Consider the following 25898-nt stretch of genomic DNA (forward strand, 5'->3'; position numbering starts at 1 on the left):
TCCCAATGTTTGGGAAAGCAGCTCTCACAAAGATCTTTGGGGTTTGGAGCATGATAATCCTTAATCCTTAATCCTTGCCTTAATCCTGTTTAGACAAAGTGTCATAAAATTTTCCGATTTCTCAACTGCTCTGGTCTTTGACACACTGCTTACTGTTACCCATTACATCTATTTAAAATAACATGACCCACCTAATTTTTAGGCAATAGTATTACTCAGCCCTAGAGTTGAGAAATTTGGAGTCCAATTGCTTATCGTAAGTGATTAGCGTCAAAGAATTCTGAAAGTGTATGTAATACCTCGGTCTGCTGAACTAAAAGCAGTAACTCAAAGTAGCTAACAATTTTTATCTGATTGAACTTTTTTTTGGTAGCTTTGTATTTGGTTCTTATATGTGTTTTGTTTCTGTATTTAATTTTTAAATTTAATTCATGTAATAAATAATATTTTAAAGTTTGTATCTCCTTGTAAAGTTAAGACTTACATATTCTAGTAATATGACATTTCTTAAATTAAAGCTAATTATTTATATATTTAAATATTTCTGAGTGACTAGTTTGGGATCAACATTTTGTCTTTGGAAAAGTCATAAGTGGAAAGCGCAAAGGCAAAAAGGAAAAAAAAAAACAATCAACACACCTACTTTTAATTTGTGGCCTGTTAATACCCTGTTTCCCCAAAAATAAAAGACAGTGTCTTATTTTAAGGTGTGCTCCCAAAGATGCGCTAGGTCTTATTTTCAGGGGATGTCTTATCTTTCCTGTAAGTAGGTCTTATTTTCGGAGGATGTCTTATTTTCGGGAAAGCAGGGTAGCATGTATCATGAAATTCAGCTTATTTTAATTTTATTTGTTTTACAAAAGTGTCCCTAAGGGCTTCTATATGTAGTAAATTCTTCCTTTGGCCTTAGGAAGGGTCGATTATTATGGGCTATTTATGTTATAAATTCACACTACAAAAAGTAGCAAAGGTATACTTGTGAGAAAATTTGAAAAGAAAATACATACATAGAAATTATAGAGGCACACTGATAGTATACTTTATCAAGATATAATAACTAATAAAAGTGATTTTTAAAATAGCTGAGTTTATGAATTGCATAAGCAATGTAAAAGCAGAACCCAAATGATTTAGGGGGAATTTAAATGAATCGAACAAGCCAGAGAGAGAAAGACAAATACCACACATTAGCACTCATATCCTAAAGCTGAGAAAAGTTGATCTCACAGAAGTAGAGTGGAAGCAGAGAACAGTAAAGGGTGGGAATGGTGGACGGAAGGGAAAATAGGCGGACGATTGTTAAAGGATGCAAAACTGTAGTTAGATAAGAGGACTAAGTTCTGGAGTTCTATTGCACTATAGCATGAGTACAGTCAGCAATAATATATAGATTCAAATACCTAGAAGGGGGTTATTAAATGTTCTCAGTACAAGGAATTGATAAATGTTTGAGATGGGGGATACGCTCATTGCCCTGATGTGATCAGTATAGGTTGGGTGTATTGAAACATCTCTATGTTCCCCATAAATGTATATGATTATGTGATGACTTAAAATTTTTTTTTAAAGAGTGGAAACTAGAAATTTCTGGATGGGGGAGGTAAAAGGGATATATATTTGAAGTGTAGGGGCCAGGATAATGAAACAATTGCTCATTCCCATGAGGTATTCGGTAGGAATTTATTAATGGACAATTGCATAAGAAAGATTTTCACATGGTGATAGTAAAATGGGAAAACAGGCCCTGTGATACCGGAAAATTAGAAGTATATGAAGAGACAGTTTGCGATTGTTAGTGAGACATATAGATAATAAAGAGTCAGGAATGAGTTTGTTTTCACAAAAGAACAGAAAGTCTCCCTTACCTAGATGAAACCGAAAGAATAGCATACAGAATACTGTGGGTTGGATCAGTGTAAAGTATGTTTCTTCTACTTTCTGTTTTTGGAAAAATCCATAATCAGGCTAGAAGTGGTGATATTAACATATTGACACCAATACCAATACCGTGAACTTAGCACAGGAAACACCCATCAAACTACACTGGTGAAGCAGAGGGGCATTGCCTGGTGACCTCCGGGCAGGTATTCTTGGGTGGCATTCAAAAATAAGGGCTAGATACTGATGAAGGTAGGAGTTAAAAGCAAAAAAAAAAACAGGGGTAAACTTTATTAACAAGAATAACACTTGGGTGCTTCTTAAAGAGAGGACGGAGTAGGGATAAAAGAATGGAAGAAAAAGTTTTCAGGAAGTCAACACTCCCTAAACCAGCATGGTGGGAGGGAGGTTATTGAGTGCTAGTGAGTCAGTTTTTCCAAGAACAATGGCTATCCTGGTGGGAGGAACAAGAGAACACAACCTTGGCATGTAGGAAAGAGACATTAAAAATTAATATATAAGTCTATCACAGACAGGTTAATTAGGCAGTCAGACCCTTGCTCTCTGATCAACCTTCTTAAACCTTTGTCAAAACCTGTGTGCCTGGTATAAGGCTGTGTGAGAAAAGGCTCTTACTTTACTGCATAAACACCCCTGATAACAGATTGTGTTTCTTATCTTACTAGTGAGGTCTATCTTAAAAGTAAATTTTCTCTAACAATTGGAAACACAGATATTTTTCTCTCCGGATCTGACTCTGAAACTTTCCCAGGGTCTGTCCCAGTCATCTGAAGGGCTTCTGGGACCACAGTAGACAATTCCTCCAGGCCCTAAGACATTTGAGGTTTTCTTTCATCTTCTTTCTTGAGAACAGTGGCTGCACAATATTAATCACAATATCCACAATGTCAGGGGCAGGGCTGGGGGCGAGCGGGATGTTCGCACCAACTCCTGTGCCACAGAATTAAGGTCAATCTGGTCGGAGCAGCAGTGGAGAAGGGGAGTCAGGAAAACCGGGCAAAGGAGGAATGTGACATATTCTTACAGGACTCAAGCCGCTGCTCCTGCACACAGATGGCACCGCCTGAGCCTCTTTAAAAGTGAAGAACAAACAGTATTTTCAAATTGCAAAATAATATAATCAAATAAACCCTGGGTGAGGTTATCAGTCAGGACTTTACTGAGATCAGATGGAAGAAAGTAAACGGAAAATACTTGTGAAAATCATCATTACGTAGGCATTGTCTGGAGCTTTTTTTTTTTGGAATAAGTAAAAATTACAATCGAACAAAAATGAAACAGTATTTGATTATTAATCCAATATTCATCTCTTTTTTAGGACTAGCAGTGTTTCTGGTATCCTATACTATGGATTGTATTTCTGAGATTTTATATACCTAGCTTGTATAGCATAATAAAAATGAGCTGAGTAAAAATGTTTCATAATACCAGCTGTCCACTTTACTAAACAATTGTACAATGAAGATATAAGTGAAAAGAATAAAAAAAAATTAGGTGTTAACCTTAGCTGGTATTACCAAATTACATTATAATTGGATTTGAGATATATTCATATATAGACATATACCCACATATACACAACAGGCATAGCAGTTTGGAGGATGATGGATTAATACTAGTATGTGTATATGTTGTTAAAATTTCTCAAATCTAGAATGAGATATAAAATACTCCTTTAATTTTGTCTTTAACCAAAGTTGCTCATTTTTTTTTTTTTTTTTTGGTAGAGACAGAGTCTCACTGTACTGCCCTCTGGTAGAGTGCCGTGGCGTCACATGGCTCACAGCAACCTCTAACTCTTGGGCTTATGCGATTCTCTTGCCTCAGCCTCCCGAGCAGCTGGGACTACAGGCGCCCGCCACAGCGCCCGGCTATTTTTTTGTTGCAGTTCAGCTGGGGCTGGGTTTGAACCCGCCACCCTTGGTATATGGGGCCGGCGCCCTACTCACTGAGCCACAGGCGCCGCCCCAAAGTTGCTCATTAATTTTAATATTATACACCTTCTCCTTAACAGTAATTTTTGTAATAATTGCACGTTGCTATATACAAATCTGGAGCTGTGATACATTTTTCACAGCTTCATATTTGTATAAAGGTGACAATTTTATTAAAATTTGAAGATTTAGTTGCATTAAAATCTTGCATTAAAATCTGGCAAATCTATTATATTTTCCTTCTTTTATTGCAAATTTCTAATGTCTTATAAGCCCACTCTCAAAAAAATCCATAACATAGCCATAATAGACTGATCCACTATTTCCCTTATAAAAATTAATAAGCTACTTGACTACCTGGTTAATTGTTGATAGTATATTGAATAACATTTACTTATAATTGTAATTTTAATTAATTCTGACCTTATTCAATTGAAATAATGTTCTAAATTTACTTTTTCATAAAGAACGTATTTATTATGGGTTTTTCTCATTATCTTCTTGACTTACAATTTTTGCTAGAGTCAATTTATAAAATAATGAAAAGTCTAAGTCCTCAGTAGAACATTTATCTTTGCCACTGTATTTATTTATCAACTTGATTATTCAGTTTTGTACTTCAAATATTTACTGTGCTCTTGATCTGGGCCAGACAATGCTTTAGCCAGATCTTCAATATGTGGGTGTCAGGATCCTTTGCATTTTTTAAACTACAGAGGATCCAAAGAGCTTTTGCTTATGAGGAATATATCTGCTGATTTTCAATACATTCAAAATTAAAATTGAAAACACTTTAAAAATAATTAATTATAAATATATTAGATGATGGTAGAAACCTACTTAAGACAGAAATTTAACCTACCTAATAATAAATTCCTTTTTTGCTGACATAAATAATATTTTTGTATTTAAAATGCTATTTTCTAAAGGGAAAAAAGAGGTGAGAAGAGTGACACCTGTTTTACACTTTAGCACATCTCTCTAATGAGTAGCTTACAATATTAGATGCTAACTGGATTCTAGTATTTGCTCTGAAATCAATGTGTTGCAATGTCTCGGGGCATTTAGCTTCAGGAGAATTCCACCACTCTGGAGAAATGGGTAAATAACATCCTAATGTTATTTTGAAAGTGATTCCACGTCACGGAAGTTTGAGAGAGCTTGACTTTGAGAACTGCCAGCGTAAGCTCCTTCAATATTGAACTAAATGAAAATAACAATCCTGCTCTCATAGAGGCCTCATGTGAGCAAGAGGAAAGATACAGGAATGTTTAATTGACAGGTGCTCCCACAGAGCTGTGATATGTACAGGGCTAAGCAAGGGACGGTCAGCGAGGGCTCCAGAAAAAGAGGCATGACTTATAGGAAACTTAAAATGAGGGTTGGCTAGCAAGGAAGAGACGCAGGTGAAAGACATCAAGACCATCCTAGTGAAAGAAAGGCTGGGAGAGGGACACCCTGATGTAACAGAATGTATGTGAGTTTCTTTTCTTGGACAGATTTTGTTTAAACTCCTTCTTAGCCACTCACTGGCTGTGTGACTTGGAGAAAGCCACACAAGGTCTGTGAGCCCCAGGTTTCTACCTGCCATGCAAAAAAATGAAATCTACATACTAAGAATGTAGCAAGGATTAAGTGAAATGAAATATGCAATGTATTTTCACATGTGGCAGTTAATTAGCCCAGCAGTAATATATTGGTTTTGTTGCATATTTAAAAAGAGTGAATTGGTTATCATGCTGAGAGCTTAGAGAACTGTGAGATGGTAGGGAGAGGATGGAAATTATAAACAAGAGTGGAAAGAGCAGCAATGAAGCAAAATTGTATGAAGGTTCAAGATGAATGGAAGTGATTTACAAAACAGAAACGTGATAACATGAAATAAACTACCTCAGAAGCTCAAAGAGAGAATCATTGCATATGCAAACCTTAGCAAACAGATAGCATATCTTGATTTCTACCCAGTGTCAGCCTACCTTCTCCAAAGGGGAAAAAAAAAAAAACAAAACAAACCATAATATTAAAAAGTATACCAGGATTTTCATAAAAATAGAATGCAATGTATAAAGAAAAAATAGATGGTAGAAAACCCACTTAAGTCAGGAATTTAATGTCCTCCCATGGCTTAGAGAGGTTTTCCAGACCTGAATCTTTTTTTTTTTTGGCCGGGGCTGGGTTTGAACCCACCACCTCTGGCATATGGGACCGGCGCCCTACTCCTTGAGCCACAGGCGCCACCCTCCAGACCTGAGTCTTACAGCTGCCTCTGAAATTACATTTTGATTATATTTTAGTAGTAAGTGACTTCATGAATGGATATATGAATAGATAAATACTTAATCATATTATTTCTGTGATGTTTAAGAATTTGAATTGGCAATTTTAATGTTCCTAACCTGGAGTTATTCATGAAGTTTATGAATAGGTAGCAGGTCATCTAGAAAATAATTTTATTAAGGCTATAGTACACACAGAATGTTAGGACTCTTCTCTATAATCGGTGTGGACCACACAGACGCCTCTGTCCTTGACCCCTGAAATCCTTAAGGGATTAGCCATTTCTCAAGTACAAAGATTTTTCCATTAATGCAACTTAATTTTGTTAGTTAGGACAATGGAGAGAATAATGTACTTAGTAAAGAAGCATGATTTTGAAATAGAAAATACACTCTTCATCAAGGCTTTAGAAAGAGTTTAAGATTAGTCTATTTTTTATATAATCTTTTTTATGGATATGTATACTAACCAATCACTTTGACTAATTTCTCTGCCACACCAACTCAACTTACAGATTGTGTTATCAGGAGAGCGAGCAAAGAAAATAAAGCACTAAAGCAAAAGAAATAATGGATATTATGAGTAAACCTTGGGCCCAGAGAGTTTTTGTTTATTCATTAGTTAATTCAGCAATATTTATCGAGCCAGGCCCTGTCCTAATAGCTGGTTATATAATGATAAACAAGGAAACATGGTCTCTAACCTCATGACATCCTGTAACATGAAGTAGTAGATATGACATTTAGTAAAGATAAGCACATATCCATTCCTCTCGATGTATATATAAATAATTCTAGAAAATATTCTCAAAATAATTTTATTTTAACATGATCACAATAAACTAGTCATGCGCTTTATAACCTCAGATGTTTGATTTTGTAAATACAGAAAATGGAGGTTACATGCGAGGAGCCAGTTTTTAAAATCCAATTAGCATTTACAAATGTCTATCTCAGAAGCTAAAATTAAAAATTAGATGATAATTTTGACCTCATCTCTAATCTCTTACTTGTGTGCATGTATGTGAGGATGGGAAGTGGAGTAATCAGCTTATGGCAACAATACCTTCATTACATAGAGGTTCTTCTTTTAAATTTATTGCCTTTACCATTTTTCTTGTGACCCCCTTTCTCTTAGTATCAACTACCCTATTCTAACTGTGCCAAGTCAAACAACAGTTGTCAATTCTGAGTCAATTTAGTCACATACATATAATAATCTACTCACAATTGGGAAACATTCCTTTGTCAAAAATGCTTCAGTCTTGAATAAGACTACCAGAAAGTATACAAAGCCATTTTGAGTTTACTCAAATGGAAATGAAAACAAAATGGATGATTTCCTTCGTAAAGTAGAAATAACTCCACTTTACACTGTTATTTATAATTTTAAACTTCAAGGAATGATTATTCATAGATATGTGGAATGAAAGGAAAGTAAAACAGTCTGTTCACCCTATCCTTCCCTTGAAATGCTTCTCACACTGTTCTTAGTTAATGCATTTTCATTTATTTTTAAAATACAAGTTGTTCTTTGAGGATAAAGCATCTGAGATGCTGACTAAAACTTTTTTAAAAAATTATTTTTGGTGCAACAGATTCATGTGCAATTAGAGAGGAAGCAGCCCGCTGCAAGTTGGAATCCAGTTAATACACGTGAATACCTTTTTCAATACTGTCATTTAAATTATATGAATTAAAATGCTAACTTGGGGCAATGCTATTTCCTCCAAGCATATATCCTATTTCATTATGTATGGATGTATTCGTAGTGTTTTATTTCAAGCCTAAAAAATATGGTATACTCTTGAGAAATCTGACAGATGATAACACTGCATGGTGGGGTACATGTGCTTGTGTTTTCATACTTCTGCAAAATTGCTGATTTCGTTTTCTTTCAATCAGCTGTCGGAATGGGTTGACTATAATCAAATTTAATAAACAGCATGTGGGTTTGCTGATATCTAGGAAGGACCTGTTCCTTCTCCCCAAGCCCTATATCCATGCTCTTTTATACATTAGTTAAGCAACACATTTGATGGCTGGGGTGGGGAGGGGAGACCTCAAAATGAGTCAAGTGTCACATTGATTTCATTATAAAAAATCATAGCTGTAAAAAATGACCACACCTACGGTGCATCTTACAAGAATACATGTGAAATTTGCTAAATGTAGAATATAAATACCTTAGCACAATAACTAAGAAAATGCCATGGAGGCTATGTTAAACAGTGTGATGAAAATATTTCAAATTGTATATAAAACCAGTACATGGTGCCCCGTGATTGCATTAATATACACAGCTATGATTTAATTAAAAAAAAAAAAGAAAGAAAAAACAATAGTTTAAGAACACTGTATAACAAGAAACTAAATCTTTGCCTTAGTCTATTAGTACAAAATGCACAAGCTATACTGGATTTTTGAACTCTGCTAGCATATATCTTTCTTGCTTTATAAAAAATAATAATTTTCTATAATAATAATTTCTATAATCATACAGTTTGTGGTTAGCCATCTCCTGATTTTTTTTTTTTTGTAGAGACAGTCTCACTTTATGGCCCTCCGTAGAGTGCTGTGGCATCACAGCTCACAGCAACCTCCAACTCCTGGGCTTAAGCAATTCCCCTGCCTCAGCCTCCCAAGTAGCTGGGAGTACATCTCCTGATTTTTATAATAGCAATTAGCACATCAACTAATGAGAGTTCATTACAAGAAGCTTCCCAAAATTAACAATTATTATTATTATTTTTTTTTTTTTTGAGACAGAGTCTCACTCTGTTGCTCCAGGGTTGAGTGCTGTGATGTCATAGCTCACAACAACTTCAAACTCTTAGGCTCAAGCAATCCTCTTCCCTCAGCCTTCCGAGTAGCTGACACTACAGGAACCCTCCACGATGCCCGGCTTGCTTTTCTATTTTCAGTAGAGTTGTAAATTAAAATTTTTTTTGACCACGTAAACTGAATTTCTCTGTAGAATTTCAATCAAAAGCAGTTTATAAAGTGTTATGATCATTATTTTTTTTAATTCAAGACGTGAAAAAGCAATCCATTCTTTAAAATGTGGACCAATACTTTAAAAAATCTAAAGCCTGAGAGACAAAGAGGTAAGAGATATGTCAATTTGTCAAATGCATGTTCAGAGTATTGGCATAGCCCTGAGCCCTCCTGCCAACCACACCAGTGTTCCTCATTCTGGGGTAATCACTGGTCTCAGTTTCCAGGTTTGTGATCATCAATCATGATCCTTCCTTCCTCTACCATGAATCCAATTGAACTTTCCACTTTTAACGGACCTTCCCATTTCTGGCCAATAAGAGAAATAGGCAAAGAAATACATCAAATGCAGGAGTGCATATGGAATAATTATCCTCAGTGGAAGAGCAAGGGCTTCTAAAATAAATGCCTAGTGAAAATTTTCCTACCTCAAATTTAGATTTGCAAAGCCGTGTGTGATTAGAAATGCCATAGGTATAATTCTAGAGTGGTTGCTGCTTTGGAGATTGCATATTACAGCAGCAGCCCATTTTTACCAGGCATTACAGGAACAGTCTCCAATGTGTGTTTCAGATTCCTTTATAGAGACAGTCATGTTCCTACAAGCCATAAATTTGATAAATCATCAGATATATAACTTTCATTCCCACATTTACATTACCAAGTATTTTATGGAGCAATTTTCTTAGTCATGATGGGGAGACGGTTCAATGACATAAATAAATAAATAAATAGTATTTCCACATGAAAACCTTAACTCTAGAGGAAAAGAGCTATGCAGGGGTCTCGTGAGAATATAATCCACTAGTAAGGAGAATTCAGTTATCAGTAGGGTCTATCCTGGATTGCTGCCATGAAGGTTTATTACCAGTAGTATCAGAAGGACTTCATTACAGCAGACATTGGAGAAGCCAAGGACAGAGTTATGGCTAGGTTCCCATGCTGAGACAAAAGACATGAAAAGCCTAATATACCACAACCCTGAAAAGGTTATTATAAATAAGTGACACATTTACATCGGATTATCATCTGTTTTCAACAGAAACTTGAAATAGTAACTGTCCGCGTCAGTCTCAGGGTGCAGGGTTTCTTGTTGCCACCTGTGGCACCTTAGCAGAGCCAGGTCTAATTGCTCCTAGGGATTGTTAGGCTCATATCAAAAAACAACATCCCTTTTAAAGAAAACCAGAGCATTAAGTGCAAAGGGTATTTTGAAATGATGAAATATTTAGGCAGTCCAGTGAAATAACCATAAAGCAATATTTTAAAATACTCTCAATCTATATTTTGTATATTTCTATGTTTATATTGTCAGTATATAAATACACATCTTGTTCTTGAGGGGGGGAAACATTAAAAGGCATTAGAAAACTATGGCTTTAAGTTAACCTTACAGGTGTTTTTTTCCTTTTTTGTGTCAGTATTTTACTTAAAAGATTGTATGAAACTCCAGACTGGCATGTTAAATCAGAGAAAATGACCCCAATTTTAAGGCCTAGGTGCTATAAATCTTATATTTGCAATTTAATAAAGCTTACTTGAATTTAGAAAGTATTACTTAATTTTATAATCCAGAAAGCTCAGTATGCTCTTTTCCAGCTGGAATCATGGAGGGTGTCAAAGAGAAGAAAAAGAAGGTGCCAGCTGTGCCAGAAACCCTTCAGAAAAAGCAAAAGAATGTCGCAAAGCTGAAGATAAAGTGTCTGAGAAAGAAGCGTGACCCAAAGATGCTTCGAAAGGCAAGGAGGAAGCTTATCTATGAAAAAGCTGGGCATTATCATAGAAATTTTGGCAGATTTCAGAACTGAAATTCGATGGCTGGCATGGCAAGAGAAGCTGGCAACTTCTGTGTACCTGCCGAGCCCAAAATAGCATATGTCATCAGGATCAGAGGAATGGGTGGTGCGCGTCCATGGATTGGAAAGGTGTTACAGCTTCCTTGCCTTCTCCAGATCTTTCATGGAACTTTCATTAAGCTAAACATGGCTTCGATTAACATGCTGAGGATGGTAGCACGGTATATTGCAGGGGGGTACCCAACTCTGAAGTCAGTAAATGTGCTAATCTACAAGCCTGGTTACGGCAAAGTCAGTAAGAAGCAAATTGCATTGACTGATAACAGTTCGATTGCTTGATCTCTTGGTAAATATGGCATCATCTGCATGGGGGATCTGATTCATGAGACTTACACTGTTCAGAAACGCATCAAAGAAGCAAATAACTTCCTGTGGCCCTTCAAGTTATCATCTCCATGGGACAGAATGAAGAAAAAGTCCATCTACTTTGTAGAAGCTGAAGATGGTGGTAACAGGGAAGACCAAATCAATAGGCTTAAAAGAAGAATGAACTAAGGTATCTGCTCTGATTATTTTTTGTAATCAGGTCAGTTAATAAACAGTGACAGCTTTCAAATTGAAAAAAAAATAAAATCTCAGTATAATAGGAGACAGTCATGCCTATAATATATGAAACTGTTGACTTATTTAAGTGAACATTTTCAAAATAAAATCTTTCTGAAAGCATCAGTTGTTACTCAAAGTATTTCCAAGATGTGCTTTAACATGTGTGACCCAGTGTGTGTATGTGTGTGTGTGTGTGTGTGCACGTCTCCCCAGTTAGCAATGCTAAGCCTTCCTAAACTTCACTCATAAATTTCAGAATGAGTATCCAAAATATTCTGTAACTGGAAGTCAGATGCTCTACATGCTGATCTAGGAGATAAAATATTTGTCCTCCAAATGGTTTAGAAATGAATATCAGGTACAAGTAGATAGTTCATAAAATCCAATCACTAGAGAACCTAGCTAATGAAGCACAAAAATATTAGAATAAATCCTTTAGCTTTTGGGAATCAACGGCAGTAGCTGCCTCTTAGAAAGAATGTCTATCTGAGCAATAATGTGTAGTAATATTTCTCAAGCTACTAAAATAAAACCAGCTCAGAGGCAGACGTCTCTACATGCAATTATATTATGTTTTCTGGGTTCCCCCCTCCACACACTGAGACAAGGCAATTGCCCTAACCACTTCAGAAATGCCTTGCCTTCATCCCAGGGAGGAAATAAAAGCCTTACCACTAATAGTGAAATATATATGATAATTACAAAGGAACAGCAGGGGAAGAAGGGGACTGAAAGTTGCTTAATGATTGGGTCAATTATTATTAATAGCAAAATACAGGTGCCGGCTTCTCAGTGGAAGTGTTTTTACCTAATCCTACAATAAAAGATGCATCATCTTTGCTGCAGGTGTGTTCCTACAGGTGATTCCATATGTGGAAGTAAAAAAGCACAACATTCTGGGATGGTGCCTGTGGCTCAAGGAGTAGGGCACCGGCCCCATATACCAGGGGTGGTGGGTTCAAGCCTGGACCTGGCCAAAACTGCAAAAAAAATTAAAAAACAAAAAACACAACATTCTTACTTTAGTGAAAAAAAATTATTATAGTATCTGAAATGCTAGCTCCAGTTACATCACTAATCCACTTTTGCAAGGTGTATCTTCTGAATTATTAAACGACTAAATAAGACATAACAATTAGAAATAAAGAACTTTGCAAGTTCGTTAGTGTGTATAATATATATTCCCTGTAACTTCCTCATGCCGGGGATGTTAAAATTCTTTTCCATTTTCTTTTCTTTTTTTTTTGGCTGGGGAAAGGTTTGAACCCGCCACCTCCAGCGCATGGGACCGGCGCCCTACTCCTTGAGCCACAGGCACCGCCCTCCATTTTATTTTCATTGGTTATTGTCGCTAAGGAAGCTTCTTATTCTTAAGCAAGTTTGAGCAAGTTCAGTAACTTAGATCCACTGGTAGCATAATTAAAATAATATTCTCTAAGGAGGTTGCAGGGAGCAGAGAGTTGCGTTGTAGGTAAAAATATTTGTGCTCATGTCTGGAAATAGCTAAGCTATTTTCTAATTTAATCACATATTATATAAATAGTTTGTCTAGCAGTTTTGAAAGTAGTGATGTGGGTATGAAAGTATTTTTTTCTGGTGTTTATCCAACAAAGTAAAATTAGTAAGAAAAATCTCTGTTTACACATTTAGCTGAATTTTTTGGCTTAGTTTGAAATTTCCAACAATACTGAGATAATAGTAAAAGGATTAAATAAACTGTTTATACATCTTTTTTTTCTTGGTCTGTTTCACTGGGTGGACTGTCTAATTTTTTTAAATCTTTGAGAGTTGTGAGATCACCCGCAAAATCAGGCTCTTAAAGCAATATATGTACATACATATATATATATATATTTTTTTTTTTCTTGACAAAGTCTCATTCTAGAGACTTTGCCCCAGTCTAGAGAGTGCTCTGGCATCAGCCTTGCTCACAGCAACCTCAAACTCCTGGCTTCATGAGCTCTTCCTGCCTCAGCCTCCCAAGTAGATGGAACTATAGGTGACTGCCAGAAAGCCCAGCTAATTTTTTTTATTTTAGATAGATAGATAATTTTTATTTATTTATTTATTTATTTTTAGTAGAGACAGATTCTCACTCTTGCTCAGGCTGGTCTCAAACTCCTGAGCTCTAGAGATTCCTCAGAGATTGCTAGGATTATAGGCATGAGCCCATTGCCTGGCCTTAATGAAATATATTCTTAAACATTCTCCTACTGAGGTAAGCATCAAGCATCTTTCCAACCGTGGTAAAAGGATCAAGGAACACACTCTGTGCAAGTGCGTATTTTGTGAGTGTCTAGAAAGGATGCCCAATGAATATGACCCCCAAAAAACATTAATTTCAAGTTTAATCAGTGAATTAAAAATGCACCTGCTATGTTGGGTATACTATATTTCTTTAAGCAGTTTATAAAACTGAGTCTATTATTCTGTTATTCTGAAACAACCTCCCCCAAAAGCATCTATTGGACTCTTTCTGTTTCTGGGATGTGAATATTTAACAATGTTACTCATATTCCCAACTATCAACATTTGTGTCATAGACACAATTTAGAGTAATTCTGAATGATAAATAACTTTACTTTAGGCAAAAGAACAAAAATGCATTATTTTTTATAATACACAGATAAAAAAGGAGAAATGACCTGAAAAGTAGGTGGGGCTCATAGATTACGGCCTACCTAAAACAATGACACAAGAGGTTAAGTGACACATTCAAAATTACATAAGTTAATGATTCTATTAAATATAAAATAAAATCTCGTTTTCATTGGCTTAAATGTGTTTTTAAAGTAGAGACAGCATGATGGCCACAGTACGCTTTCATGAACACTATGGCCTTTTGTAGTTAACAGCAGCAAAATAATATAATAAATCAGCTATCATGTTTGGAACATCTAGAATTTAGTGGGTATTAACCACAATTTTACATATTTTCTTCTCTGTTTCATCATGTGTAAAATGCAGATAATATTACCTTCCTCGGAGTGATTCTATAAAGAAAATGAATACATAGAATCCTCAGGTAAATGCTAATGTACTATAAAAATTAATCTACAAATTTAATTTTCCTTATCCTATTTATCTTTCATTTTTATTTTTTATTGATTTATTTTTTAAATTTTTTTATTGTTAAATCATAGCTGTGTATATTAGTGCAATCAAGGGGTACAATGTGCTGGTTTCATATACAATCTATAAGGATACGATTTCATCATTCTAGTAAACCTTTTTTATGTATAGATTATCCATTTTAAGTTATTATTTTCTGGTGTTTCTCTCTTTGTGCGGGTATGTGTGAGAGGGAGTGAATACACCTGTAATTCACTTGTCTTTGACATTAGAAACATTCTGTAATACTTGGTCCTTTTACAATCACTTTGGTCTTTTGTGTTTGAATTACATTGCAATTGGGGTGTTTTGCGCTGTGCTCTAAAAATGATTTCAAATATCCCATAAAAGTTGATTTCCACATTTATAAATGTATTTGGCTTAATTAACAGTTTAAATGGAGATGTGAATAAAGTGCTATGAATCGGTGCCTAATCGACAGATTCTATCCACTCTCTGTGCTCGGCGATAATCTTTACAAGGCTTTTCTTTCTGCCCTGAATATTTGAGAGTTGTCTGTAATTTCAGTCTTTTAAGAACTACTTTGCTACTGGCTACCGAATGATCTTTAGTAATTATCTGATAAATATCTCTGTGAGTTACTGGTTTCTGTCATTTCCTATTCCTTAACAATAAAGCCAGGAAAATATATGCAGGTCTCTTATAGACAGAAGCCATTTATCTAACAAAAAGAAAATGTGAGACTATTAATATGTTTTCTTTCTCTGAGGTTTTCACAGAATTATATTATAAATATTGGAATTTGTTCACAGGAGCTAGAGACCCATGTACTCTTAGCCTAAAGAACTGGGAACCAATAGGGAGTTGAAAAGGGGCCAAGAAACAACTTATTACTAGACGTAAGAGAATCCAGTGAACATTTCTGCAGTTAAGAAAATAAGCATGCATTAAATAAATATTATGAACCTTGCAAGCCTGGTTTCATGTAAAAAAAAAAGATAACTGTAAAACCAGAATAATTTTTAATATTTCTAAATAACTGGACCCAGTAAGACAGTAATTAAGCACAATCTTAATAATGCTACCTTCTCAAAAATATATGTTCCTGTATAACTGCACATTAACCTTTTGCGGCAGATAGGGTAGTATTTATTACAATTATGATTCCTATTTTATAAGTGAGGGAGGGAGCACGGGTATTGACCCGGGTTCCTTCCCTGGAAATCAGATGGAGCTTGAATTAGAACCCAAAGCATCTGATTCGAATTATTTGCAAATGTATTTAATATTTCCAAAAATGAAAGCACAGCAGAACTTTTAGATTTTAAAAGGACTGTTGAAAACGGAAAATTTGTAGAACAGAATCTTCGAGCAAGTATTCTAAAGGAAAGGAGAAACCTAATAAACTGAAATGACTCAAATATAATAACTTTTGGTGGAAAAAGTGAATTATTTAATCCCAGAAAGGTCATAGATAAGGTGATAAAGAAGAAAACGAGCGTGGCAGGGTGAGGTTGGGACAGGCAAAGGAAAAAAATTATTAGGACAAAGAAAATAACGAAAAATATGAAATCTGAGAGTCAATCTATAGCCCAGTCCTCTAATTCTCCTTCAGAAGTGAAATGACTGTCAGAGGAACTCAGATTTTCATTAAGGTGAAGAAGAGTAATAATGTATTTTTCTCAGCTATTTCCAAAAACTTGAATAAAATACTAGCATCTAATGAAGTCAGAAGTCCTGGACTTTGTGCTCTGAAATAAAATGTGGTTACTTTAGGAAAACACACAGGTAGACTCACAGACAAGTGATAGAACTAATTTAATAGCTACTTCATCCCGAGGACGTAGATAATACTCAGGCATGGGCTGCAACAGAAAAAGCGCATGGGCTTGATTTCACAAAAGAGGATCAACACAGTCTGGGACAGAAATAGGCAAGAATTAGATTTTAAATTTTCATTATTGTGGGAGAAAGAGATGGACAAATGTTGTCCAGGAAACTAGAAATGCCTCTCAGAATTGAATTCTCAAAGACCTAGAGTGAAGGCTGAATACAACCGATTACACTGAAGAAAGGGCAGAAAGCTTAAGGAAAGAAAATCTGATAAAATATGATTCTGTGTGAACAGGCTGCTTCCCAGACACCTGTTCCCAGATGAGGACTGGCTAGCATCGCTTTGACCAAAGTGCAGGGAAAGAATAAGAACCGGGCCCGGAAACTCCATTTCCTCAAATATTCATATAATTATAGATGAAACTTGTTTTTAGGTGAGAATTACCAGAAAACGAAAGCCATTTAAATAATGACTTTTAAACTTACATATCCATCTGGGAAATGCTTCTTATAAATATAGTTTGGGGTATCATTACACAAGGATAAAAGTGGGTAAAGAGCAAGTTTGTGGATTACTAGTTAATGATTAGATAGTGCAAAGATACCTGATAGAATGAACCAGAAGCAAAAGGAAAGGAAGTCTGGTGACACAAGCATGCCTAGTGCTAGCATTGAGAAAATCAGTGTTATGTTTTAAGAGAGAATATGAAAAATCCTGAAGAGATGACCCTAAAGAGAAAAGAAAACAAGCAAACCAAAACAGCAACACACATAAAGTCAGAGACACAGGACTGTGGTTAGTACCCAGCACCGAAAGAGACACTGAATCTAGGGTGTCAAAGCAAAGTGTTTTTCAGAGGATTTTAGCTAAGAATAGATTCATTTCTGCAGGCTCCATCAGTCTTTACTAAGTCTGGATTAAGAAACACTTCTGATTCCGTCCTCACTAGACAACATTTTGAGAAGTATGCTGATTTTCCTCGGATCTACTTTTAAAACGTGTATTTATTATTGCTTTGGAGAGGAGGCAAAGACATTTCTTGTCTATTGAATACACTTTTCTCCTGTTCAAAACTTAATAAAGTGATATTTTAGTTTGACATCAGGATCTTACAATATTGCTTGGAATTGGTTCCATGCTTGGCCATGTACAAATCTGAGACACGGATGAAATTATGTTTTTGGATGGATCTAGAAAAAAAAAATTTTACAAGTATCTCCCAGAAGGCACTCGGCAAAGAGCCAGGCAGCATTCTCTCAGCACACACCGCATCATGTACACTATATTCAATGCTCCAAGACAATGGGGAGTTCATATGCCAGGCCAAGAAATGGACATTACTAGAGGTTTTGGATGAAACAAATAGATCTATGGATAATTAAATGGGAGTTGCAATTTTTTTACTCGGAAATCATTCTCCTCCTGCTGTGTGGCCCAGCTCTTAGCAGGCCAGGGAATGGTACCACTCCATGGCCCAGGGATTGGGGACCACATGGTTACATTATTTTAGACTGGAGGCCAAGTTTTATCCATACGGTCCCTGTACATAGTTCCCACTAAGCAATAATAAACACAAAGAAAGAAAAATAAATGTACATGACATTGATCGTTTTATTTCTTTAGGTGAAGCAACATTGAAAGTGACATCCTCTTGTTAAATCATTATTAGTAAGTCACTGTGTTTGGAATTGTTTCTTCCCTTGGAGGGTGCACTGGCTGTTGTAAGCATCCTTGATGTTGAATTTCTGCGGTGCTGGGCACACCAAAAACAGACTAATATTAGACAGTCCTTTTAGTATGAAATTTGAATTCATGTGTCATTCAAATTCCATTTTAATTATTTTCTGTTTTGAAACATCTACTTGCCTCATGTTAGCAACAACTGATAGGATCATTACATTATCAAGAATCCTAAAATCACAAAATTGAATTTTTTGATAATGATCAATGTTATCAAATATAAGATCTCACCACAAATGCGATTAGTCACATACTTTTTTCATTTCATGCAAGTGAAATAGCCAAGTGATCAGCTATTATAAAATAAAATATAAAATTCCTATAAGACGACACAAGTAATTTCAAAGAATAATTATTATGTTATTTAAGGAAATATACTGAAAGCTATAATGCAGAAATATCAGACTTCTCAGTACTTTAAGAAAATGGTGTTTTAAAAAAAAAATTCTAAAAATATAGGACCCTAGGTGACTCGGAGGGCGTTGGGTTTGACAGCAAGGGAAGCGACCACGCACCTTCCTTTGACCATAATATCGCAAAGGACTTGATGACCTGAAAAAGAAATTCTCAAGTATGTTCTTAAACTGTATCTTGTGATCTCAGTTTCCTGACAGGTCAGAATTCTACTAAATCTGTGTCAGCATCATTGGGCCTTATTTGGCTCACATAACTAAATTCAACATTTTTTTTTTCCTATTGAACAACTATTTGTAGGAATTATTCCACAAGTATCATGCAGGCGTGAGTAAGTCACAGGGCCCTGTTCAAGCAGCCTCTTTATAGTATAGTGTGGGACAGGGGAGGGAAAACAAAAAGTACCTCCCGCCTGAGCATCCTAGGTCCCCTCATTAATCAAGAGCTCCACGATCTCAGGTGTCGACTTCTTCACCTTTATTCTCGAAGCCCTGGGTATTTAACAGCTATTATCAATACTTTCCTAATTTAACCCACCTCCCCCGACCTTTGGCCTGTCACCTTTAATTTGTTTGTTTATTTCTTCTTCTGTTTTTAACATGCTCCTCAGTCACATTCACTAAAACTTACTTCACCACCGCCCTCTTATATTTCAACACTTTTTTAAGATTCTGGTTTGGATATCATCTCTTACCGGTGTTACTAGCTTAATCTTTTCTATTCCAAGATGGAATCAGTAGCCTTCTTCTAATGACTCCTGAAGCTATATTTCTTCTATTTATTTATACTCCTAAGTTTCAGAACTGTATTTCCAATACCCTGTTCAATATCACTTGCAGTTAACAAAGATAACTCAGATTCAACATTTCTTAACCAGACTTCCTCCCACAGAAGTATGCTGTTCTTTCTTTTGCTCCCAGATTGACAAATAGCGCGCTGACCTTTCTCACCTTCTCGGGTTGGTATCTCAGTATCACTCACTATTCTCCATAACCCCGTGAGCATATTTTGCTAATCAGCCCCTACTTGCCCTTCCTTCATGGTGTGGCTATGATTCTTCATACCTCTGCCTGTGTTCGCCTCTGGTTCTCGTAGCACGTAATTCCTCCACATTTGCCTCCATGCCTTTGCTTTTAAACATCTAATCTATCCATGTCATTCTCTATCATGGCACAGAAATGCTTGGAAAACACAGAGTCAGTCTCATTCACCTTTGGCTCTTCTTGGAAATTTTCATAGAGCAAATGTTCAACAAATGGTCATTGAATTTAACTCAATGGGTTCTCATGATACTCTACATTCCCTGATTATTGTATAAAATTTCAGCTATAGCTGTTATGACCTTTCACTACAAATGCTGGCTTGATGCGATGTGGCCTCACCAGGGATAGAAACAATGTGCACAATTCAGCCTGGGGCCCAGTGGCTCAGAGGAATGCAACCTCAGAGACGCACACCACCCTCAGAACGCACAGGGGTTCCCTAATGATCACATCAATGTAGATGGTGTGCATTTCAGAGCAGAAACAAGAGCAAAGAAGATATACTTCACAACAGGAATGAATGAGTTAGAAGATTTTTATGTAGCTGGGCACCATTCTATTACCCTTTGGTTACCAAAACATTGTGTACTACTTACTACCGATTTCATTTAAACATATAGTATGGACAATTAGTTTCCTTTGAGATTATCATATTTTAGCAGTTGAAACTGGGGAGTGTTTAAATTTGCATGTGTTTCAAGTATATTTTCATTCTTGTATTTAACTATAATCATATTTTTCTAGGCAGTATTAAGGAGATCAAATGCCAAAAAGTCTACCTGCATAAATCCAGTAAAATTCAGCAAACAACATCTAAAAACAAACCGATCTACGTTTCAGAGAGAAAGGTGATGCGTTACTTGAATCTTGAGATAACAATTATAAAAACAATTTGCAGCCTCAACAAAAGGAATGAATTTTAAAAAATAAAGAAACTTAATGTGCTAGTCTCTGCTGTAACCAAATCATCTATGTGAGCAATGCTACCACTGGTCTTCTAAAAAGAAATAAAAATAACTTCAAACCATTATTTACAGGCTCTTTTTAAGCTTGAAAGGCCTTTTTTAAAACACACACATTTTTGGTTGCCCATGTTTATAAGTTGAGAGAGAACAGAGGCATAAAATTAATCTTTTATAGTTTAATGTTTTATAGTTCTGAATTTAGCCTCTGCTGCCAATTTCATCAATGCCAAATTTTAGAGTTATAGAACTAATTGTGCTCACAAACAAAAAAAGGAAGAAAGGAAAAAATTTAAAAGGAAGACTTAAAACAGAGAATCAGTAACTTGATTAGAAAAATAAAACTTAATAATCTGAATTTATTTGGCTTAACATGAAGCCTCCAGGACAACTAATAATTGTTTCAAACTATATGAAGACAGGACATGAGACAAATCACATTTCAAGGCCTTCTTCCAGTTTTATTGATAAAACACAAGACTTTCAGTAAGTACATTCATTAATCTAATTGTTTAATCTGTATAATTGTCCTTTTCCTTCTCCGCATCTCACACAGCTCTGAACTTCACTAATGAGCTTCCTACTTTTCACATCAGGTTTCATTTGCTGCAATCAAGGTTGCATCTCCCCAACATCAGAACTTCCATCTCAAAGGCAGAGATTCTTTCTCATTTACTTCAAATTCCTCAAAATGACTTGGTCACATTTCATTTTCAATGCATGTTTGCTAAATTAAAAGGCATCATCACAGCTTTGGCATGATCAAATTTCCCGGTTAAGCAAGAAATACCTATTGTTCTGCTTCATTTATGAAACAAAATATGCCTATTTACAAAAAAAAAAAGAGAGAGAGAAGAAAGTACTGCAATAGAATTAACAATGGGAAGAGTTTTGCTCTAGAGGAAGAATATTGGGATGACTTGGTTTTTCTGTAAGTGAGCTAACCCCTGTGGTTAAGGGTGGTCACATACTTTAACAAGTCAAGTTCCAGAGTTTCTTTTCTATATAGAAGATGCTCGATAATGTTCTATTTCAGTAACATCCTACACATATACACACAACATGAGGAAAAATAGAAATATATGTAATCTGTGAGCACAAAGAATGCAGGAAAGATTGAGATAATGCCCTAACCAAAAAAGGAGCTAAACAGTCAAATGCATTATTAACAAGTGCTGAAATTCACATGAATGCTTTGGGAGCTTGGAGGCAGTGTACCTACCAAGTGACCTCCAAAGTCACTTTGAGATCTGCTAAGTGCTCCCTCGCCCCCCTTTTCATAAGGGTTCAGCAAAGTGATCTAGTTTTAAAGGACCAAATTACAATAAAAAAGGGTAATATGGACATACATTTTATCAGTGTTAATTATTAATACTGAGATTAAAGAGGAAAGGACTGAGATTGTGATAAGCATACTAATCAGCCATTATTTTTCAGCCCATTTTTCCCTGTTAATGTTAATAGTTTTCAGGAATTTAAAGGGAAATATACACCTGAAGAATAATGCATTCATTTGGAACTCTGAGTATAAATTGTGAAACCATAATAAAAGAGAGAAGATAATATAAAAAGGTAATAATAGCATCTCCCCATTTTGAAAGACAAAGAACACAAACAGTTGGGTTGGGTTGATGCCAAGAGAGAGGAAATTTTCTTCACCTCAATGTATGTCCTGGCTATGTTTATATGTCGCTAGCCGTGAGTATTATCCCATGGTACTCCACACAAAAATAGAGAAACTAACTAGAAAGTATTCAAGATAAGAATATTATTTTTGAAATGCTATCATTGTGAGATTAAAGATTTTTTTGAGGCTCTCATGATTAAGCCATCGTGCTGTATCAAACCTACCTAAACAGCAATCAGCTATCATTATTCATTAAATAATAAATAATTTGACTATCAATAAATAGTGAAATTATTACATGTGATGCATGCATTATCTCATTTAGTTTCTCCCAATCCTATGATTTATCGTTGAAGAAAGAGGGGCTAAGAGAGTTCAGAAAATTACATTCCTATTAGGAGGGAAACCACTAGCTTCTGCCTACATCATTGCCAACTCTCCTCTATGACAATACCCTCTTTAAATTCCTTTAGATTGCACTGCTTATTTTGTTGGACAGCTTAAAAGCCACTGTAGCTCATGTCTTGACTTGGAAACCCAGCTTGGAGACAGTCTCTATAATCACTTTCTCTATCTAATCACTATGAAGAAATACAAGTGAACAGCACCCTCCAGAATCGGTGGCATGTGGACTTCCTAGGAATATGTGGGAGAAGTAAATCCATATCACAGTTGTCTGGAAAAGTACAATGTAACTAGCAACAGGGTGACAAGGAGAAATGCAGAATCATGAAAATGAATCCTCAGCATGATATGTTAGCCTCTTCCTATAGAAAAACATATATGTGGGATATTGGTTTGAGGTAGAATGCTTATGTCATGGACAAGTACATGAGGGTATTTTGAAAAATGGAAGAGGCGGTCAGTCATACAACACAACTCATTCTAAATGAGAAGAAGAAGAAGAAGGAGAAGGAGAAGGAGAAGGAGAAGGAGGAAGGAGGAAGGAGGAAGAAGAAAGAAGAAGGAAGAAGAAGAAAGAAAAGAAACACAAGCCAGGCTCGGCACCTGCCACATACACTGGAGCTGGTGGGTTTGAACTCAGCCGAGGCCTGCTAAACAATGACAACTGCAACAACAACAACAAAATAGCCAAATAGCCAGGCATTGTGGCGGGTGCTTGTAGTCCCAGCTACTCGGGAGGCTGAGGCAAGGAAATTGTTTGAGCCCAAGAGTGTGAGCTGTGAGCTGTGACACCACAGCACTCTACCCAGGGTGACAGCTTGAGACTGAAAAAAAAAAAAAGAAACACAAGCCAGCACCACCTAGACAATTATGGCTGACAGATGCCTAAAGATTTGGTAGGTAGGAGAACAGGTGCAGGGCAGGCTCCTTTCTCATACCAAAGATATGTACCTCGTCTCCATTCTTATTACTCTCTGTCAAATAAAAATGGTGGCTCATTTTCAATGACATTTCAAATAAACTTGTCATTTATTTCTAAAAGCAATGCAGTTTTATGTATACCATATACGCACATGTTATGTGGGGTGGGAGGAAGGCCTTTGAGTCACTACTACCCTGCTCACGTTAGCATGTATTGTCAGATTCAGTCCCTACCTCACTGGGAGACACAAAGATCTCTTTCTGTTCTGAAGAGTAAAAGATATAAGAAAAATTGAATGGAAAGAGATAATCATAGGTTATTGGATCTAGGTAAGATTTCAGAGTTAATTTACTCAATTGCCTTGGAGAAAATCAGAAGCAGACCCAGAAGGAGTAAAAGGGTCTCTCCAAAGCTGACAGCAAAATTAGGATGAGAAGCTAAGTGGGGTCCTTTCTATACCTGTATCTGAGCTTCGTAAACACTACTTATGATAGAGCCATACCTGGAAAAGGCAAACCAGCACTGAAAGATGATTCAGAGGGGGCTTTAGAAAGTTAGTAGATTGTGCCATGAATATAGGGACCAAGATAAATACTTACAACAGACCTAAGTAAGCTATTATGTACCGCTCCAAGGTCAAGTCTAAACTCTACTTCATAATTAAGATAAGTGCAGACTCTTGCAAAGTCAGTGCTTGCCCTTAAAATAGTTGTACTTTAAGCCTGACATCTGCTTTCTACTCAAATTATCAATTCATTGCAATAGATTTTAATTATTTTAACATTTTAATCATCAAATATTTTATTGTTATCAATTTCCCACTATGAACTCCACGTTAAATATTTTATTCTAACTAAATTTGTTTCAATGCAATGATAGCCAATTATCTCAATCTTTGATGAGATGGATATCAAAGGATCAGCATGAAATAATCATAATACTGATGATATTTAAAAGCAAAGAAATATATATTAGTGATCCTCATTATAAATAAATATAATCATTCATAAGGTTTTCTTAAAATATGTTTTAAATGGCACAATCCCCATTATTACTTTCTAAGACCTGAGGCATTATCAGTTGCACATATCTGGAAATGGGGGGTCTCTTTCTACATTATTAGGCCCCGGTTATAAGAAATTATGTTTATTTTTATAGTGTATTCTTTTACCTTAGCTAATAAGAGAAGAAAATCTCATTCTTCATTAGGCAGTAATGTGGGTTAGAATATAGGATAAAGCTCATTAAAAAGAGAATTAACCCCCAGGCCCCTTAAATGGAATTTTGTTTTTTGTGCTAAAGTACACAGGACAAATAGGACTTTTATAAAACTTAAGTATGTTTTAGTACAGATGTATTTAAATTTTCCTATTTCAATTATTTCCTTGCCATAGCATCTGTGCCAACTGATTGCTGTCCTTAGCTGTCCTAACTTATTCCTGTTTGGCGTGGTGACTTTGAAATCTTTTATTTTGCTGGAAATTATCTTCTAAGACTTCACATTGAAAGTTAATCCAAAACAATTAGTTATAACTGCATTGTTTCACATAGGTTAAAATTCAAGGAAAATATCTGAGGTAATAATTAAAACTAACACAGCATCCAAAATGGTATTTTCATAGAAAATCCAAATGAAAGTCCAGTACAAATCCTGATTAAAACCTAACCAAGCAAAACAACCGTGATTACCTGGACTCCAATTAAATGTGACAAATGAATACTTGACAGGTTTCCATTCCAATTCTCTTTATGTCAGAAGGATCCATTAATATTGAAGATGAAATTACCACAATTCAAGCAATACAATTGCATTTTATGGCTCGAACGAATAGTCTGAAAACTTAGACTCAACAAAACTCTTACTCAAATGTCAAGTGCTACATGTAAATTACTCACAGAGTTTCACGTTTCTGTCTGTCATTAGCTACAGATCAGGGATAACATGATCACAGCTGCAGATGACAAATTGTTATATAAAATCTGAATTTCAAGTGACAGCCACATATAAAGTTAGGAAAAATCAGTTTCTTTATTATGACCCTTAATAGTACTTAAAAACTTGCTTTATAAAAATAACCCAAAACCTTCCATTGGAAATATTTCTAAGTAAAATTTCCATTCTATTAACAAGCTCACCTGCTAAGTTTTCCATGCCATGTGTATTTCCTAAATAGTAACCAGTATGTATGTGTTTGTCACATACAATCATGTTTTAATTATACACCCATCATTTCTTTCTTATTTTAAAGGTGTTGGATCCCCATAAACTTACAAAACAGAAAATAACATGAAAATGGGTTTGTAATGCCAGTGGCACATAGTCTTTTCTGTTAATAAAGCTGACACCTCCCCAAATAGTGTTTGAATTATC

At 35.7% G+C, this 25898-nt stretch overlaps 1 protein-coding gene and 1 pseudogene across 4 annotated transcripts in view; one reads left to right on the forward strand and one right to left on the reverse strand.

Annotated features, from left to right (window-relative positions):
* Positions 1-25898, reverse strand: part of PCDH7 (protocadherin 7) — a 422039-nt gene that overhangs the window by 197597 nt on the left and 198544 nt on the right. The gene's annotated exons all lie outside the window — the stretch shown is intronic.
* Positions 10714-11457, forward strand: LOC128575976 (60S ribosomal protein L7-like; annotated as a pseudogene).

This window comes from Nycticebus coucang, chromosome 23 (genome assembly GCF_027406575.1).
Source record: "Nycticebus coucang isolate mNycCou1 chromosome 23, mNycCou1.pri, whole genome shotgun sequence".
Classification (NCBI taxonomy): Eukaryota; Metazoa; Chordata; class Mammalia; order Primates; family Lorisidae; genus Nycticebus; species Nycticebus coucang.